Source organism: Triticum dicoccoides, chromosome 6A (genome assembly GCF_002162155.2).
Source record: "Triticum dicoccoides isolate Atlit2015 ecotype Zavitan chromosome 6A, WEW_v2.0, whole genome shotgun sequence".
NCBI classification, from domain to species: Eukaryota; Viridiplantae; Streptophyta; class Magnoliopsida; order Poales; family Poaceae; genus Triticum; species Triticum dicoccoides.
In genome coordinates this window covers 158,804,199-158,821,122 of record NC_041390.1, presented here as the reverse complement: position 1 = coordinate 158,821,122, position 16,924 = coordinate 158,804,199, and positions in this window count along the sequence as shown.

Here is a 16,924-nt window from a genome sequence, read left to right as displayed (position 1 = left end):
CTACCCCTTCTTCATGAGCAACGTTGTCATGGGCCTGGTTCCCCCCCTTCTCCGACTTCTTCTACTCCATCCTCCAACATTACAGGTTGCAGGCCCTCCATCTCCATCCCAAATCCGTTCTTCTCTTGTTGATCTTTGCCTTTTACTGTGAGGCATATGTTGGCATGATGCCGTCCGTGGCTCTGCTGCACCACTTCTTCTTCCTCCGAATCAACGACGGCCACACCACGGGGTGCGCCAACTTCGTCGCAGCCGGCAAGGCTAACGCGATCTCAAAGGCCGGAAAGAAGGCCGATGGTTTCAGGAGCAAGTGGGTCATGATGGATGCCAAATGTGTCCACCCGCGGTTGAAGCTGCCGACGGAGATGCTGCAGTTTGACAAGGGGTGGTCTTGCGTGAAGCTTACTGATGACCAGGCGAAGTCGGTGCTGGAGAAGATGAACGCCGACTTGAAGCCGGGCAATGCGAAGGCGGCGAAGCTGACGGGGGCCATGCTCTTGAGGGAATTCCTGGTGCTGCGGGTGGCTCCTCTCCAGGCACGCTCACGCACTTTGTGGACGCTTGAGGACGGAGAAGACCGGCTTAGTTTGAGCCCGGAGGCCTTGTCTGAAGAGGAGCTGGTTGTGGCTCTCCGCCTCCTGGTCAGGGACGACCAGGAATATCCACCGAATGCCCACATTCCCTTGTTCCTTTGGAAGGACGGGGCGCAGGTCGTGGCCGCCATGCCCACCTTTGACGGGCGTGGCCTGGTGCCACCGGCTCCCCCTATGGTCCCGGTGGCGACGGCGACGGTGGATCTGTTTTCTCGCGATTCCCACGGGGATGGGGAAGAGGAGGAGGGCGAGGAGCGCGACCCGGAGGCGACCCCCGAGGGGATGGGGGAGACCTCCCCCTTGCGCAAGGCCGACATCTTCCGCCTCCTGCCTGACGATGATGACGAGGCCGACGTCCTCCCGGAAAGGGGGGAGCCGCCCGTGGTTCCGACGAAGGGAAGGTCGATGCTACTCTCCCGAGACGACACTCCTGCCTCAACACTGCCTGGAGCTGCTTCCGGTCCATCTGCTGCCTCTGCTTCTGCTCCTGGAGCCCGCACGCCTGCGCCTCAGGCTGCGAGGCTCTCCGGCTTCAAGCTTACGAAGCGGAGGAACTACGCCGCGGTGGACCAGTAAGTGTTCTTGTCCTGCCTTGTTCTTGCTTCTGATGCTCGTCCTTGACTCTTCTTCGTTGTGCAACCAGGCTGACGCCCGTGGCGAAGAAGAGAAAGGGGGACGAGGTGGTGCTGCTCGAGCCCAGATCGCCTTCTGCGGCCGCGCCCCTCTCCATGAATAAGGGCAGCGACGGCGCTCGCGCTTCTCCAGCCCGATCATCCTTGCGAGGCCTGGAAGAGCGTCCTCGGGAGGAGTCAGGCCCCGAGGCCCCACCAGCGCCGGAGGTGCCAACGTCCGGCTCGGGTGTCAGGACCCCGATTCCAGGTCACATCGATCTAGCCGGTAACACCTCATATCACATTGCGGCCTCACGCACGGTATCCCATGGGTGTCGCCTTACCATGGCCCGGGAACGTTTGCACCTTTTGGCTCACGTATATGATAGTGTCTCTAGCATCCATATGACAGAGAACCCGGGCCGACATGGCTAGTCGTGAACCCAAAGCGGCACAGACCTATGGAGACAGGCATACATGAATCACATCGAGCATGTCGGTCATCAGCGAGCGAATCCGGGCTGTAGCACTGGGCTAACAGGACTCTGGGGAACCCGGGCTGTAGCAGGCTAGGCAGGACTCCGGATGTCACCGCGTGACATTTCTCCGAAGGGACAGACATAGAAACGAAGTGAAACACATGCCGGCCAGTCAAGTGTCTTGAGCAGTAGTGCTGGGCTAGGAGGACTCCGGTGAACCGGGCTGTAGCGGACTACTATGGCTCGAGGAACACTAGACTACATTTCCCCATAAGAAAGGCTGCCAAGGATAAACAACTAGATTGTCGGATATCACTCATACCAAGCATTTCAATCATACACACAATATGCCCGATATGAGTAAATACAACATGGCATCACAACAAAACTCTACAACTCAAGTACTTTATTTAGAGGCTCCAAAGAGCCATACATAACATGTTCATACAGGTAGGGTCACATGACCCGACACTCAAGTCATACAAGCATACAAACACATGCTGAAGCAAATAGTCTGAGTACAGACACTAGAAAGCAAGAAGGCTTCTCGAAGCCTATCTATCTACATAGGGCGCTTCATGGCCAGTATCACCACCTGGGTAGCTAGTCACTCGTCGACATCAAGGTCTACGTAGAACCCATCGGAGGGGGCGGTGTTGTCGTCTGAAAACAGTAATTAAATAAACATGAGTACAAAGGTACTCAGCAAGTCTTACAACAGAACCTACTATACATGCTCATTCTCAAGAAGGTGGTGGAGTTATTGCAGCAAGCCAGCTTTGACTCTTGGCTAAGCTATCCTACGAGACTCCACTAGTAAAATAGTTTTCGCACACGAGTCCACTACTCACCAACACAATACTCCACTGGGGATCCTTCCTCGTCATCCTACGCGGGGGCCATCCTCGGTACTCACACTTATCTTGAGTCTTTTAGTAGTAACCATTAACTTGTCTATGAATTGTATAGGCAACCAAGTAGTCCTTTACCGCAGACGCGGCTATTCGAATAGATGATGTTAACCCTGCAGGGGTATACTTCTTCATACACGCTTTCACCACTTACTGCCGTTTACACGACGTGTACTCGGCAACCTTCAAGCGGAAGCCCAACGAGGGTGTCGGCCATGGCCTACCTAAACACTTAAGTCCCTAGTCCAGGTTTATCGCCTATCTAGGTTCCATCCGTAGGGAGTCCGGCCGAGGTTTCCACATACGGCCCCGAACGATGTGAACAGGGTCCCGAGACGCCAAACGGGCGCCCGGCATACCCGACCACGGTGTATCTACCGCAACATAGCCGACCCCTAGGGTCAGCGCTACGCACGGCCGCCAACACATAACCTACAAACATCGGAAACTATTTACAACTCCTGGATAGAGTACTAGGGTGAATAAGAAGCCGAGAGGGTCAATTAAGGATCCCAATGCATGGTAGTAGCTGATTCTTAAAATCACACATACATATCTCAGTTCTTAGGGACGGCCTCAATGAAACAACCCACCATGTACTCCTACATGGCCTCTCATCGATACCTTTACCAATTCATGTTCAACACATCCCTCACATTACCGACATAAACATTTCACTCTAGCCCATCACCCAGATGAACCAGACCTGACACAACACTAAGCATAGCAGGCATAGCAAGGTAGGAAACACAAACATGGCTCAATCAACTCCTACACATGCTAGTGGGTTTCATCTAGTTACTGTGGCAATGACAGGTCATGCAGAGGGTAAGGGTTCAACTACAGTAGCACACAGCAGTTTGAATTGTGTTGTCTTAATGCAGTAAACAAGAGCAGAAGCGAGAGCATGGGTTTGTATCGGAATGATCAATGGGTTGCTTGCCTGATGTAGTGGTAGTAGGGTACTGCCCTTCAGACGGATACTCGGGGTTATCCTCGGAGGCAGAACCTACCACGAAAGACACACCGAACATAATCAACACATGACAATATGCAACAATATGATGCATGCTATGACATGGCAAAATGAATGTGTCTTGGCCTAATGCAAGCTAAAACAAAAAGGAATGAACCCATTTGAATCAAAGATTCAAATGTTAACTCATTTAACATGGCCTTATTAGTGCATTATCTTATTCTTCTTAAACAGCAAGGTTAACTTGTTTTGTTATGCATGAAACCATTATATATGGATAGATTGAATTTTTCTGATCATTTTTCATATATAAATTCTTTGATTTGGAGCTATGGTTGATTTTCTATGATTTTTAGAAGTTTTGGCTATTTTCTGGAATTTCCTATATAAGAATAATTCTAGTAATTGAATTAATGCGTCAGCATGACATAGGTGTGACGTCAGCGGGTCAACTGGGTCGGCCAGGTCAAACCTGACTGGTGGGCCCTGTCTGTGAGTGACTCAGCTAATTAACAGAATTATATTAACACCAATTAACTGTCAGTGGGGCCTGGGCCCACATGTCAGTGACTAAACTAATTAAAATTAGTTAAAACTAATCCTAAACTAATTAGCAGGCCGGCCCCACCTGTCATAGACTCAGGGGTGGTCAACCTGGGCCCACACGGGGTCAAACAGGGTCAACTCGCCGGTGTCTAGTCGCCTGCGAGGCCAGACACGGCGGAGCAGCGCAGGATTTGCACTTCGGCGACCAAAAGGACGGCGGAGACTAACTACGTGATGCGGGGAGGAAGCCGCGTCGAGTGGTGGCAGTGGGTGGAGCTGGGGTGGCCGGAAACGTCGCCGGCGACGAGTTTGGCGGCGGCCGGAGCTCGGGTAAGGTTGAACTAGTCGCTAGGGGGCACGGGGAGGCGCGTGGTTTGGTGCGTTGAGCTCCTGGAGGTGCGGTAGGACTAGTGGACAGGGTGGCGCGGCCATTGGGTGGCCGGAGCCTCGTCGGCGACAAGCTCCGCGGCGGTGCGTGCGGGTGATCTACGTGCAGTCGCTACGGGGCTCGAGAGAGAGAACGGAGAGGGTGGGGAGGTGGCTGAGCTCACGGGGGTCTCGTCGAGGCAGTCGGCGAGGTCAGGGATGAGATGATGCGGCGGGGACGGTGAAGGGGATCTCTGGTGGCCGGAGTTGAGGACGAGCTAGGTGCAACGTCTCCGGGGCGAGCGAGCGCTCGGGGCTCGACCTACTCGATGTAAGCGACGACGGCGGAGCTCGTGGACACGATGGCGCAGCGCGAGGACGATGGAGGGCGCGGCTACGACGACGGTGCGGCGACAAGGGCGTCGGCCATGCTGGGGAATGGCGAAGGGAGAGAGGCAGGGGGAATGGCGTGTCCACGGTCTTTGGGGTGCGACGTGGAGGCGTCCGGGCGTCCAGGGGTGTGGGCGGCAAGCAGGTGGTGCCGTGGCGAGCTCGGGCACGCCGGCATCACCTCCCTGCCTGCCTGGCGGGGAAGAAGCAGCTGGTTGGCGCGGGCCAGCATAGTGCTAAGCCGCCAGGTGGGCCAGCTGGTGGGCTAGGTGGGCTGCACCGGTAAGTTCCTCTCTCTCTCTCTTTCTTTTCCTGTTTTTTTATTTATTCTATTATTTCTGTAACTTCAAGGCTTTATTAAAAATGCCAGGGCATTTCCATAAATCATAAAATTAATCATGGCTACTGCTTAGAATATATCCAACAGCAAACATTTTAGTTTATGAATATTTGAGCATTTAAAATATTTTATAGCATTTAAATGCCCAAATGCAAATACTATAAGGATTAATCCAAAGACCTTAAGATGTCCTAGAAAAATGTGCACCATTTTTGTCAGGGGTTTTAACCCAAAACAAAAAGGGTGGGCTTTTTAGAAGGGCATTTTAGGTTCATTGAAAAAGTTTTTAGTAAACCCTAGTTGTTCCAGGGGGGTGCTGGGGGTTCTGTCATCCTCATTTCAAATTTAAGAGGAATTTAAACAAGATGCACACTCTAATGCTTGAACTAGCTAGGGTGTGACAACTCACCCCCACTCAAAAGAATCTCATCCCGAGATTTAGGATCCTCCGGAAAGAAGGTGGGGTACTCGAGTTGAAGACGATCCTCCCTTTCCCAAGTGGCCTCTTCCTCGGAATGGTGTGACCATTGAACCTTGAGAAACTTGATATTATGGCGTCGGGTGGTACACTCGGCTTGATCGAGGATACGAACAGGATATTCTCGATATGAGAGGTTATCTTGTAGATCAAGCGTTTTGTGGTCCACTCCACGGATGGGATCCGCGAAGCAACGCCTGAGTTGAGAAACGTGGAAGACATCGTGAACTCTGGAAAGATGTGAAGGTAGTTCCAATTGGTAGGCAACTTCTCCTCGTTTGGCAAGAATGCAAAAGGGTCCAATGTAACGAGGAGCCAATTTGCCTTTGATACCGAAACGATGGGTTCCCTTTAACGGAGTAACCCAAAGGTAAGCCTTCTTGCTGACTTCATAAGTCATGAGCTTATGTCTACGATCATATTGGCTCTTTTGACGAGATTGGGCTGTTTTCAATTTCTCACGAATAACGCGAACCTGCTCTTCTGCTTCCTGAATCATATCCGGGCCAAAGAGTTGTCTTTCCCCGGTTTCTGACCAGTTAAGAGGCGTTCGACATTTTCGTCCATAGAGAACTTTGAAAGCAGCCTTGCCCAAGCTAGCTTGATAACTATTGTTATAAGCAAACTCCGCGAATGGAAGGCATTTCTCCCAACCCATTCCGAACGAGATGACAGAAGCTCGGAGCATATCTTCCAGAATTTGATTGACTCACTCTACTTGACCACTTGATTGAGGATGGAAGGCGGTGCTAAAAGAGAGACGAGTTCCCATAGCATTTTGGAAACTTTCCCAAAATTGAGAGGTGAAGAGACTCCCACAGTCTGAGTTAATTTCCAATGGAACACCATGAAGAGACACTATTCGGGAGATGTATAAGTCAGCTAGCTGGCTAGCGGTGATACTCTCATGAACAGGTAGAAAGTGGGCTACTCTGGAAAGGCGGTCGATCACGATGAAGATGGCATTATTCCCTTTCTTGCTCCTGGGAAACCTAGTAATGAAATCCATACTGATTTTATCCCATTTCCACTCAGGAATAGCCAGAGGTTGAAGGGTGCCAGCAGGCCGTTGATGCTCTGCTTTAACACGACGACAAACGTCGCAATTAGAAATGTATTGATCGATTTCTCTCTTCATCCCAGTCCACCAAAACCTCTGGCGTAGGTCTTGATACATTTTAGTATTACCAGGACGAATGGTGAGAGGGGATTCATGAGCTTCCTTAAGGATCAACTGGCGTAGATGTTGTTTCTTGGGAACCACCAAGTGGTTCTCGAAGAAGACAGCACCTCGCTCATCCATGGAAAAACATTTAGCAACTCCGCTAGCGATGTTTTCCTTAATCCGGGATATGCCCTTATCATACCGCTGGGCGGTTATGATCTGATCCATAAGATTAGGCTTCGCCACCAGGGTGGATAGGAATCCTCGAGGAACAATGTGAATATTAAGCTTACGAAATTCCTCATGGAGAAGTGGTTGACTTTGTTGCAACATCAGGTTGTTACAATAGGATTTACGGCTTAGTGCATCAGCCATGACATTGGCTTTCCCCGGGGTGTAAGTTATTCCTAAGTCGTAATCCGAGATCAACTCGACCCAACGTCTTTGCCTGAGATTCAAATCCGGTTCGGTGAAGATATATTTCAAACTTTGGTGATCGGTGAAGATCTCGCAACGATTACCGAGGAGGTAATGTCGCCAAGTTTTGAGTGCATGGACTACAGCTGAAAGCTCTAGATCATGTGTGGGATAATTTTCCTCATGTGGGTGTAATTGCCGTGAAGCATAGGCAATTACCTGACGATCTTGCATGAGTATGCAACCTAGTCCTTGTCGCGAGGCGTCGCAATAGATAATAAAGTCCTTGGAGAAATCTGGTGGTACCAGTACAGGAGTAGATGTCAGGCGTCTTTTCAGTTCCTGAAAGCTGAACTCGCACTGTGGAGTCCACTCAAACTTTTTATCTTTCTTGAGGAGTTCAGTTAGAGGTTTAGCAACCCTGGAGAAATTCTCGACGAAGCGGCGGTAGTAGCTCGCTAAGCCAAGGAAGCTCCAAACTTGCTTGACCGTCTCAGGTGGAGTCCAACAAGGACAATTGAACTCGCTCGGGATTGACAGCAATACCCTTACCAGAGATTACATGGCCTAGATAGGTCACTTCTGGCAACCAAAATTCACACTTGGAGAATTTGGCATAAAGGCGATGCTCTCGAAGTTTCGTCAATACCAGCCTTAGATGTTCGGCATGTTCCTATTCATTCTTGGAGTAGATGAGTATGTCATCGAGGTATACTACAACGAATTTATCCAAATACTCCATGAAGACCGAGTTCATTAACCGAGAGAAGGTGGCTGGGGCATTGGTTAAACCGAAGGACATAACGGTGTACTCGTATTGGCCATAACGAGTAACAAAGGTCGTTTTGGGAATGTCCTCATTTCTGATTTTGATTTGATGGTAGCCCAACCTCAAATCCATCTTGGAAAAGACTGAGGATCCAGTGAGCTGATCATACAGATCGTTGATCCTGGGAAGCGGATACTTGTTCTTGATGGTGACCAAGTTGACAGGTCGGTAATCTACAACCATTCGATCCGTTCCATCCTTCTTCTTGACGAAGAGGACGGGGCAAGCCCAAGGAGAGGAACTAGGACGGATGAAACCCTTTTTCAAGGACTCATCGAGTTGGTTCTGAAGCTCGGCTAGTTCTAAGGGTGCCATCTTATAGGGTCTCCTAGAAATTGGAACGGTTCTTGGAACAAGGTCTATCACAAACTCGACATCCCTGTCAGGTGGAACACCTGGCAGTTCTTCTGGAAAGACATCCGGAAAGTCTCGGACTACCGGAACATCCTCAAGGTCTGGAAGGGGGTTGGCGTTTAGGGAGTAAAGCTGGCGCTTGGCCACTCGAGTTAAGATTGACTGTCTTGCCCGATGGGTGAGTAAGTTGAACGGTTCTAGTGGCACAATCAATCTTAGCATAATGAGCTGACATCCAGTCCATACCCAAGATGATGTTTATGTCCGAGGACTTGAGAGCTTTTAAGGATGCAAGGAAGACAAGTCTATCGATAAGAATTTCGTTCCCATGGCTTACTCTAGAAGTTTGCCATCTAGAGCCAGGGGTTTGAATTTCCATGGTAGAGGGCATGTCACATAGTTCTCGATATGAATGAATGAGATGCTCCAGTATCAAAAAGAATAGATGATGGATGGCAATTAACAAGGAGTGTACCAAGGACGACGTTAGGATCCTCATGAGCCTCCTCGGCTGAGACATAGTTGACATGGCCACGTGCAGTGGTGACCGACTTGGCATAGATTGTCTTTCCCGCTGGCTTACCACGACCAAGGGACTTCCTAGACTGATTGGGGTTGTTTTTCTGAGGACACTCTCGGCTATAGTGACCCGGCTCTCCACACTTGAAACATGTCACAACATTGCGGCGTGGAGCAGCATTACCAGCGGGGCCACCATAGGGTTTGGGCGGTGCAAACTGCTGGTTGGGATGAGGCACCTCAAAGGATGGCCTCGAAATGAACCTGGGTGGCAGTGCCGTGCTTGGAATCCACACCCGACGCTTCTGAGATCTAGAGCCGGATGAAGAGCCAAAATCACGGGAGTGCTTGCGTGAAGTGTCATAATCAGTCTGGCTTGTCTCAGCGCTGATGGCTTTATTGACCAACTTTTGAAAGGATGTGCACTCGTGCAGACAAAGATCACGGCGAAGCTCAGGGCTAAGTCCCTTGCGGAACCTTGCCTGCTTCTTAGCGTCGGTAGATACTTCTTCAGGAGCACAACGTGCCAGATTCCCAAATTCACGACTATATGCATCCACAGTCAGTCTTCCTTGGGTGAAATTGCAGAACTCCTCCCTCTTGCGATCTATGAGACCTTCCGGAATGTGATGCTCACGGAAAGCCTCACTGAATTTAGCCCAAGTAGTGATTTGGCCGACTGGGCACATGGCTTCAAAATTTTCCCACCAAAGGCTAGCAGGGCCTTCAATGTGATAGGCAGCATAAGTAACCTTATCAGCTTCGGCTACGTTGGCAGAACGTAGCTTGTGGGTGATGCTGCGAAGCCAGTCATCCGCGTCGAGGGGCTCGACGGAATGGTTAAACTTTGGTGGGTACAGCTTGATAAAGTCATTAATTGACACCAAGTCATTTCGCTGATGGCGTGCAGTGTTCTGCTCAATCCGCTCCAACAAGCGGTTAGTCTTACGCTTGTTTCTTTCCGCCTCTAGCATCACTTCGGCTAGAGAAGGCGGGTGAGGTAGATTTTCACCCCTAACTGCACTGGCTTCCCCCTGCTCTGGGGCAGCAGGGTTGCTGCGGGTGTTGACCATCCTAGGAGAAAAAAAGACAACGGTTTAGATAAGGATGGCTCAAACTTAGCAAGGAAGTGCAGAATGTAATGGATAACACGGAATGCAGAGATGTTCATCCGTATGTCATGGTAATATAAAACTGCCACATATATACCAATGGTCATACACACCATACATAGTTTAGTACAAGCCCAGGCTATAGTACAACTATGATGAAAGACGTTACATCTCATCGGAGGCATTCCAAGCTCCTATACATTATTTGTCTACACCTCCGGAATTGATTACACACAAAGTCATATTGCACAAGTCACACAGGACAGTGGAGATACAACTATTACAATACTAGTGATACTACTACTAACTCAGACAGCTCCGTATTAGTCCTCATAGAAGTCACCTCCATAGCCTGGAAGTTCAATGTGATCATCCGGGAACAAACGGTCCTGAGGAGCTTGTGGACCAAAGGGACTAGGATGAGGTCTTGGACCAACAAACGGTGGCTTGCAGGGACCACGGGGAGGGGTGATGCCTCCCACATCACGCCAATCCACCATGTCTGGCAGAGCAGATCTCACAGGATACAGATCCCTTGTATCCATACATCCTGCTTGCACCGTAGGTGCAAACAGAGTCAATGTGGCCCAATGATCAGTACGGGTGTTGAAAAGCTCCTGCCTCAAGGCCCGATTCTCTCGGCCCTTATCCTCGAGCATCTCGGCAGTGGTACGAGTTAGTGAGTCCTCCTGAGTGGAGTCGGCATAGATAGCCTGGAGATACCCTTGCGCTCCTGGAAGTGAAGCTAGCATGTAACGGAAGTCGGTGTTCCGAAGCAGGCCAGTCCGGACTCACATGATGGTCAACATGGAATAGGCAGCATCCTGCACAGCCATCTCAACAGTAACCCCGAGTCCATAGGAACAGTGGAGGGGCTCGATAGATCCAGGATAAGAAGGAAATATCCTAACGGTGCAGAAATATTGGCTTTGATTAAAGTCTCGGAACTGCTCTTCGACAGTGTATTCGGGATACCAACGGTAACCCGTCTCGATCATTACCCGGACTAACATAGCAGTACGACCGGGCACATCAAGGCACAGGGTCAGGCAAACCACTTGGTTTTGAGCATGAGTGGCCATCTGGAAGCACAACCACAATGCAAAGACATTGGAATTTCTAGGGAAAATTGGACAGCATAACAGCTGTAAATGCTCAGAAAATGATTTGAGACATCCACAACAGTTTGCAATACCACTCAACAACATCGTATCAAGGTTCTGATTCAACTGGCAACATACTAAAAGTAGTAGAAACTGTACTGAGGCTTGTAACAACAATCCTATAAGCTACTACGGATTAGTAACACGTGAACCTGATAGAAGAAGAGAGCCTAGTCCTTAACCCACGTTGAATGAGAAGAGAATGACTCAGATTAGAGGGCATAAGGTAAAGGAGTAAAAGATCCTTACGTTCCCTCCCACAATCAATTCCCCTACATATAACTAAAGCATTTCTAGACTCGACATCAACCAGTTTGGCTCAACAAACCTACAGGCAGTCCGGCTCTGATGCCAACGCTGTCAGGACCCCGATTCCAAGTCACATAGATCTAGCCGGTAACACCTCATATCACATTGCGGCCTCATGCACGGTATCCCATGGGTGTCGCCTTACCATGGCTCTGGACCGTTTGCGCCTTTTGGCTCACATATATGATAGTGTCGCTAGCATCCATATGACAGAGAACCCGGGCCGACATGGCTAGTCATGAACCCAAAGCGGCATAGACCTATGGAGACAGACATACATGAATCACATCAAGCATGTCGGTCATCAGCAAGTGAATCCGGGCTGTAGCACTGGGCTAACAGGACTCCGGGGAACCCGGGCTGTAGCAGGCTAGGCAGGACTCCGGATGTCACCGTGTGACATTTCCCCGAAGGGACATACATAGGAACGAAGTGAAACACATGCCGGCCAGTCAAGTGTCCTGAGCAGTAGTGCTGGGCTAGCAGGACTCCGGTGAACCGGGCTGTAGCGGACTACTATGGCTCGAGGAACACTAGACTACATTTCCCCATAAGAAAGGCTGCCAAGGATAAACAACTAGATTGTCAGATCCCACTCATACCAAGCATTTCAATCATACACACAATATGCCCGATATGAGTAAATACAACATGGCATCACAACAAAATTCTACAACTCAAGTACTTTATTTAGAGGCTCCAGAGGGCCATACATAACATGTTCATACAGGTAGGGTCACATGACCCGAGACTCAAGTCATACAAGCATACAAACAAATGCGGAAGGAAATAGTCTGAGTACGGACACTAGAAAGCAAGAAGGCTTCTCGAAGCCTGTCTATCTACATAGGGCCCTCCATGGCCAGGATCACCACCTGGGTGGCTAGTCACTCGTCGACATCAAGGCCTGTCGGATTTCGGGTTCCGGCAGACCCTTGAGGTTCGAACACTGGGGTGCGCGCGGAGATTTCGCCTTCTACCTCCCTGCGCCCCACCGCCACGCTAAGATCTAAGCTATGGAAAGAACAGCACAAGAGACACGAAGTTTATACTGGTTCGGGCCACTGTTGTGGTGTAATACCCTACTCCAGTGTGTGGTGTGGTGGATTTCCTCTTGGGCTGATGATGATGAGCAATACAAGAAAGAACAGCCTCGCGAGGGTCTGCTCTTGGCTGGGGTGATGAACTGCTGGGAGGAGTTCAACCACCCTTCTCTCTCTCTCTGTGTGTGTGATGCTACTCGATCCGATCCCAGCTTGTTTCTGGGTTGGCCGATTCTAGATCCCCTCTACCCTGGGGGTGGCTAGTCCTATTTATAGGCAAAGGCCCTGGGCCTCTTCCCAAATATTGAGCGGGAAGGGCGCCAACAATTGGCCATTTTGAAGGGGAACATCTGGTACACTTATCCTGACTAAAGTTGGTCTTCGCCTACCAAAGGCTCTGGCGGTGACGCTGGCTTGGGCTCCACAATGACTTCCTCCCTGACGTTGGGCTGGTCTTGGTCTTGTTGCACCGAAACGGGTGCCTTTGCTTGATGCTCTCGCCTGCGCTTGCTCCCTTAGCACCAAAGAGGAAAGGAGGACACTGCGCGGGCTGGCGCCCGCCTGGCACCCTTGGTCGTCATGGCTTGCGTCACGGGCACCTCGTGAGGTACCCCGCCTTGATCTCTCCGCCTCCTTGCGAGCCAGCCTGATGAGGCCGTGCCTGAGGAAGCTCTATGTCGTCCGCCCCACGAGGCTTGACCCCTCGCGAGGGTGTCACACCCTAGCTAGTTCATGCATTAGAGTGTTGCATCATGTTTATTCTTTCATCAGAAACCTGAAATGGGGATGACAGAACCCCCAGCCCCCTCTGAAACCATCTAGGGTTTACTAAAAACTTTTTCAATGAACCTGAAATGCCCTTCTAAAATGCCCATCATCTTTGTCTTGGTTCAGAACCTCTGCCAGAAGTGATGCACATTTTCCTAGGCCATCTTAGGGTTTTTGAATTAAATCATAAATATTTGAATTTGGGCATTTAAAATTATATAATATTTAAATGCTCAAATATCTCCAAACTAAAATGTTTCATGTTGGAAATAATCCAACTATGGACCAGGAGTAGTTTGGTGATTTTAGGAGTTGCCTAAGTATTTTTAATAATTCAACAAAGTTGCAGAAGTATTAAAAAAACAGAAAACAGGAGAAATAGAAAAACTTACCTGGCGCCAGCACCCGGCCCACCTGCCGGCCCAGCCCAGCGCCGCTCCAGCGAGCTGCTTGCCGGCCAGGCAGGCAGGCAGGTGCCCGACGGCGACCGCAGCGCGCGCCACGGAGCTGGCCGTCGCCCTGCTTCACCTCCTCGCCTCGGGGCTAGATGGATGAGCTCCACGCCGCGCCGTGAACCTCCAGGACACCTCCATTCTCCCCCAACCCCTCTCTCTCGCGCTCCCCCGCCATGGCCGACGCCATCGCCGCCACCCCCTCGCCGTAGCCACGCCCTCCGTCAACCCCACGCCGTGCCGCCGTGTCCAGGAGCTCCGCTACCCTCCTCTCCTTCGAGCAAGCCGAGCCCCGAGTGCTCGCAAGGCCCGAGCCCACCGCATCGACCTCGACCGAACCGCCGTCGCCGGAGATCCCCTTCAACGCCGACGTCGCTCCGGCCCGTCCTCGGCCGCACCAAGTGCTTCGTCGAACTCCCTGTGAGCTTAGCCATCTTCCCCTCCCTTCTTTTCTTGCTCCCGAGTCGTGTAGCGACCTCCCGGAGCTCAACCGCACCCACCGCCGCAGAGCTCGTCGCCGACGTGCTCCCGGTCACCCTCCGGCCACAAACTGGTGTCCATCATGTTCACCATGTCACGTAGCACCTAACCAGCTACTCCCCGCACCTCACCGACCCCTCTAGCGTAAAGTTCGTCTTCGGCCGAACTCCGGTGGCCGCCAAAGTCGTTGTCGGCGCCAACTCCGGCCACCCCGACCCCAACGGACTCCACCAAGAGCTGCGGCTCGTCCTCAGCTCCACTCCGATGGCCTCCGCGACCCATTTGGTGGCCGGAACGGCCAAAACCACTTCCGCCGCCGCGTCGGGCTCGCCGGCGGCTAAACGCCGGTGCAGCCGACCCGGGTTTGACCACGGGTGGGCCCTGGTTGACTCTCCTGAGTCAATGACAGGTGGGGCCCAGCCCTGTTAACTAATTAGGATTAGTTTAAATTAATTTTAGTTTAGCTAATCACACTGACACGCGGGACCCACTGTCAGGTTTGACCCGGACCGTGTCCCGTTGACCTGCTGATGTCACACTGACGTCAGGCTGACGCAGTAATTGATTTTCTGGATTTAATCTAATATAGGAAATTCCAGAATATAGTTTAAACTTCAAAAATTCATAACTTTTAATCTGTAACTCCAAATCAGACAAGTTATATATGAAAAATGATCAGAAAAATTCAATCTATCCATCTGTACTATTTTCATGCATGATTAAGCAAGTTAACTTGATGTTTAATGCAGAACAAGGTAAAACACTTTAAAGGGCCATGTATGAGTTTGAAATTTGAATCTTTGGTTCAAATTGATTCAAACCCTTCTGGTCTTAGTTGCATTAGCCCAACACACTCATATTGCCATGTTTCATGCATGCATCATATTGTCGCACATTGTTTGGTGATGGTTGTGTATCGGTGTTCTTTGCGGCAGGTTCTGCCTCCGAGGAGTACCGTGATTACCCTAGCGAAGAACCGTATCAGTGCATCGAACCATCAAGCAAGCAACCAATTATTTGATCATATCGATACAATCCCATGTTCTCGCTCCTGCTCTCTTTTACTGCATTAAGACAACGCGTTTCAAACTGCTGTGTGCTACGGTAGTTGAACCCACTTCCTCTGCATGACCTGTCATTGCCACAGTAACTAGATGAAACCCACTAGCATGTGTAGGAGTTGTTTGAGCCATATGTATGTGTTGTTCCTACCTTGCTATGCCTGCTATGCTTAGAGTCGTGTCAGGTCTGGTTCATCTGGGTGATGGACTAGAGTGAAATGATTATGTCGGTAATGAGAGTGGTGTGGTGAACACGATTTGGTAAAGGTATCGATGAGAGGCCATGTAGGAGTACATGGTGGGTTGTTTCATTGAAGCCGACCTTAAGCACTGAGATCTGTATGTGTGATTTATGATTCAGCTACTACCATGCATTGGGCCCGAAACCAATGGACCCTCTCGACTTCTTATTCACCCTAGTTCTCTGTCCAGGAGTTGCAAGTAGTTTCTAGTGTTTGTAGCCTACTGGAGGCCGTGGGCAGCGCTGACCGTAGGGGTGGGCTGTGATGCGGTAGGTACGTGGCACGGTGTACCGAATACCCGTTAGGTATCTCGGGAGCCCTGTTCACATCGTTTGGGGCTGTGAGCGAAACCTCGGCCGGATCTCCTCATGGATGGAACCCGAATAGGTGATAAACCTGGACTAGAGACTTAGGTGATTAGGTAGGTCGTGGCCGACACCCACGTTGGGCTTCCGCTTGAAGGTTGCCGAGTACATGTCGTGTAAACGACGGTAAGTGGTGAGAGCGTGTATGAAGAAGTACGCCCCTGCAGGGTTATCATGATCTACTCGAATTGCCGCGTCCGCGGTAAAGGACTACTTGGTTGCCTATACAGTTCATAGACAAGTAAATGGAAACTACTAAAAGCCTCATGTCACAGCCCTAGAATATTGTTTGTAGATAGTTGCATCTTCATCCAGGCATCATATTTAAATTTCTGAAACATGAATTGAGGATTGTTGAAGCCTCAAAACCTTAATTAAAAGCAGGGCAAAAGAACCCTGGAAAATGCATTCAATGATTCCAAAATGGCCTTAACTAATGTTGGTTATATTTTGGCCAGGGTTTTACACCAAACCAAAAATAATGAACATTTTTGAGGAATATTTTGAGCATTGAATTTAAATCATATTCTATTTGAATTTGGAATTATATTCATAATATATAATGAATATATTTTCAAATGACCTGAGATATTTTTTGTATTTGTGAAAAAATCCATTAAGTGACTTAAAATATCCAGGGGAGTTTTGGCACTGTTTTCAAATTTGTTTGAATTTGAATTCAGAGGCAACTAAATAAAAATAAAACAAACAGAACAATAAAACAGGAGAGAGAGGAAACCTACCTGGGCCACTTACCGCAGCCTACCTGGCGCCACCAACCGGTCCAGCCGGCCCAGCCCACCGCCGCCCCCCCACCTCCCCTGTCGTCTTCCTCCCTGCCAGGAGGAAGGACACCGCGACGCCGCCGCGCGCGCCACCTCCACCCTGCTCGGCCACCTCCTGCTTCCTCCTCAACGCCCCGGTGACGCCACGCGCCTCCCCGACCCCCCCTCTC